Here is a 4553-nt window from a genome sequence, read left to right as displayed (position 1 = left end):
TTCAAGGACTTTATTTTCCCCCTAGAGACAAGAGTTATGCAATTTGGGAGTCTTTTAGATAGACCCACTGAAGGGGTACTCCAATCACCTCACCCTGTGTGCGTGGTCTGCGTCCCAGTTCCCTATCTGCAAGTTGGGTAACCCCTTCAGAGGATGGTATGATAAGAATAGGAGGTAGGAATTGGCTAGGCAGTTAGGGTAAAACGACCCCAAAGAAATGTAGCCAGTTTCTTGGCTAAACGTCAAAATGTCCTTGGGCCTCTTAGCAACACACTCCACTCCAAAGGCCAAAAATGTCAAAAATATTTTGGAGTTTTTATCTAATCCTTAAAAGATCTTAGGGTTACCTCTTCAGAAGGGGGAATGTTAGAGTACCCAGAAGCCGTATAAAAAGAAATAAATCAAAGAAGAAAGAGCACATGAAGTTATCAAAAAAAGTGATGGGGAGATATGGGAGGAGTTGGACGGGAGGGAGTGGGCGTGGATTTGATCAAAACACCTTATATGCTATTAAATTCTCAATAATTATTTATTTAAAAAAAGATTAGATGATTATCCACGAGGTGGGGGGGAGTAAAAACTGGTACTGGAAAGATGGCTCAGTGGTTAAGAGCATTGGCTGTTCTTGCAGAGGACCTGGGTTCAGTTCCCAGCACCTACGTGGAAGCTAACAACCATTCCAGTTCCAGGGGATCTAATGCCCTCTTTTGATCTCTGTAAGCATTGCACAACACAGGTGCACTTACATACATTCAAATAATTCACTCATACACATATAATAATAAAAATAATAAATTAATATTAAAAAATAAAAGTTAAAATCTTCTTTCTAGAAGACACTAGTATAAAAATGAAAATATAAGCCACAAATTGGAAAAAATACTTGCCAAGCATATATCTAATAAAGAGCTATATCTAAAACATACAAAAGATTTTCTTAAAACTCAACAGAAAGAAAATGCATAATGTTTAAAAACGGACCTCATAGCTGAATAAACATCTCATCTAAGAGATGTACAGATGTCAGAGAAGTAAATGGAAAGAGTTCCACTTCATCTATCACTAGGGAACTCAGACCACAAACCATGAGGGATCCCTACCCACCTGTCACCTGTGGGGAAGGAGGAATTCCGTCAGTGCATCCACGCATGCATGCAGCTCCATCAGTCATGTACTGTCCATAGGAGTGAACAAATTTGCAGTTCCTTTGGAAGAGAATCAGATTTTTACAAAGTGGCTTGTCGTGATAGACATCAGTAATGCTCCTTGGTATCTACATGAATGAGGTGAAACTTATAAATACCCCTTAAATTGCATATAAATGTTTGTATTAGTTTATTCATAATTTCAGAATGTAAAGCCAGTGACGATAGCCATTAATACTTTCATTGTCCTTTTTATGATGTGCCATAAGCTCTGACTTTGCAGAGACTGAAAACCTTAAGTACTTAGTATGAGAAAGCCGTGTAGCAAATGGGAACAGGGGTTACTTTTCTTACATCTGTGACAACATTTCTGACAGAAGCAACTTAATGGAGGAGGTTTGAGGGTACAGCCATCATGGTGGGGAAGGCGCTGCAACAGGAGTGTGAGGCAGCTGGCCGCACTGCATCCCAGTTAGGAAGCAGAGAGAGGGGAATGCTGGTGCTCAGCTTACTTCCTCCCTTAGCCTTAGTTTGGTACCAGGTTCTGGGATGGTTGCTGCCTGTACCCAGAGTGAACCTTCCTCCATTAAACTTGTAGAGACATCCTCGTGGACACATTGAGAGGCATGTCTAGTCTAAATCCAGCCAAGTTGACAGTGAAGATTGATCATCACTAGAAAACGCAAAATAATAGAGACAGTGACAATAGCAGTATTACCTCGGAGTACAGAGACGGGGGAGGGGATGGGGGCAGTATCAGTGAGGCATGGGGTGAGACAGTTCCGTAGGAGAGTAACAGAGGCAGATGAGTTAGACTGTACATTATCAAAACTCATAGAACTTTACAACACAAAGTCTGACCCTAAATGTAAAATAGGAACTGTAATTTATAACGATGAGCCAGCACTGGTTCCCAAACCACAGCCTATACCATGCTAACACAGAAATAACAGCCAAGGAATGAGTACGCCGCTACACTGTGGGGAGTTCATGGAAAGTCAGTGTATCATGTTCTCCATTTTTTGATAGATAAATGAAGTATCTTAAAATAAATAGAGACTAGAAACGGAGAGAATCATTCCAGAAACCACATAAAAATTAAGATTTCAATTTGGCAGAAAACATGAAAGGTGAAAGTTATTTCTGGGGAATAGAAAGCTGCAATATATTTTCCGTAGAGAAGGACTCATATAACAGTTGTTACTAAAAGAATTACATAGGTGGAATTTTTATTAAACATGCTGCTTGCTTACAGAATGATCTTCAGATCTGTTTTAATAGAGAAAGAAATATTTGTGATGTTACCATGCATTCATTAATTTCACTGTTGGGCTAAAATGCAAATTCTGGGGATTGGAGTGATGACTCAGCAGTTCAGTGCACTGGCTGTTTCTTGCAGAGGACCTGGGTGCGATTCCCAGCACTCACATGGCAGCTAATGACCATCCGTAATTCCATTTTCAGGGGATCTGAAACCCTCTTCTGACCTCCTCGAGCAGTGCATGACACCAATGCACTTACATACATACTGACAATATACTCATACACAAAAATAAAAACAATAAATAAAATATTCTAAACACAAATGCACTGAGAACAGATATCAATCCATCTCAAACTCGTTGCTCAAAGTAAATGTTGTCTGCTTTTGCTCCTTATGAGTTGCAGGTCTGATTCAATGTGGTCCTGGAGACTGTAATGTGGTTAGCAGATTTTTCTCCCTTTTCCATGAGCCTGGCAGAGACGTTTCCTCTTCAAATTGGATTTGGTATGAGGCAACAGGAAGAGAAAGTGGCTGCTGATAACCAAGTTAATTTCAACTGAGCAGCAGGAACCGGGACATTCGTCCATTAAGTTTACAGTTGCGTGCATGAGGCTATGACATCATTGTTTCTATTTATCTCACAAATTGTTTGACTCATTCAATTGCTCGTTCTTTCTGTTTATTGCATGAAAAAAAAGCCAACTAGCAAAACAAATGATGATTTTAAAAGAGATCCACACACTTAAAATTTGGGGAGGGACCCAAAATACTTGTTTCTCTTCACGGTGCAAGCAGACCAACAGATAATGCTTTTTTTTCATAATCATAGTAAGGAGGTAAAATTGAATCTAAAATGCTGCTAATAAGACCAAACAGCATATTTGATGAATATGTTCCTGACCAAAGACTTTATCTTTAGTAGCAGCACAAACAAGATCATCAAACTTATCATGATTTTGAAATGAAATTGAATTCCAGAAAATGCATTAGCTAAAATTATTCACAAGAAATTATTTCCCAGAAAGAAAACACATTTTACACGCATTTCATCATTCTTTTTTTGGGACTCTCCAATTATACGCCAATAATAAATGGGGAAATTTGTTCAGCCATCTCCGTCTTTATTAAGCTTAAAATTTCACAAGCCCTTTTACTGTCATGAACATCCAAGGTCATAAGATACAGCTATGAAGGACATGTTCAGCCACACAGTACGATCCACAGTCCACCAGTTCTAGCCAACATAAAGGATGTCTCTCTGGAATTAGTAAGATGATTATCAATGGATAAGAACACAAATAGATAACGTCAGATGGATCTGTGATATATTACGGCATATTATAGGAAAGCAAGCCATGATTTAAATAATAGACACTTTCAGGTTATCAGCAGGAACTTGGAACAGACCAATGAGACGCTCAAGGGTCATAAAATGTCCTAATCAGCCTTGGAGCCAAAACTGAAAGTTCCTTCTAGTATAAAGAAGCTAAGAATGAGTTCTTGCGTTTGAAAATTCAGGCATGAATAGGTCAATCCTAAGTGACCCTGAGCTGAAGAAACAGGACCTGAAGTTCCTTGATGAGCAGAAAGTCCCCTCTCCCTGTGTGAGTCAAGCTGCTATTTAAAAATGTTTATGTCTTTGACACAAACCACTTGATTCCTGAAGATACTGTTAGATGACAGGTATTTCAGGATAGGTTTTCAATAACCTCAGGTGATCATGGAGTGCTGGGTGGACTGTTGATTTTCTTTCTACCGTAAGTATATGCTGTCATTTATTGCCATTTTTTATTAAAATTCTCAAATCCTTTTACTATGACTTTATAGGCTTTAGGATCTGCATTTGTGTGATTGTGAATTATTACACTATTATAATATATTATACTATTATTTCCTTATTAGTCCAGTTACTGTACAAGTGTGAAAAAAATGCTTTCAAAAATACCAGATATGCACCATTATTCAGAGCAAATTTACCACAATTTATTTTGTCCTGTCCTGTGCAAAACAAAAATATAAACTATCCTTATCCTGTCTTCTCATCTTCTCAACATTGTCTGCTGTATTTGCAATATTTACCACAATTTATTTTGTCCTGTCCTGTGCAAAACAAAAATATAAACTATCCTTATCCTGTCTTCTCA

The sequence above is a fragment of the Nannospalax galili genome, unplaced genomic scaffold (genome assembly GCF_000622305.1).
Source record: "Nannospalax galili isolate Female #2095 unplaced genomic scaffold, S.galili_v1.0 scaffold1289, whole genome shotgun sequence".
Classification (NCBI taxonomy): domain Eukaryota; kingdom Metazoa; phylum Chordata; class Mammalia; order Rodentia; family Spalacidae; genus Nannospalax; species Nannospalax galili.
This window is presented reverse-complemented; position numbering follows the sequence as displayed.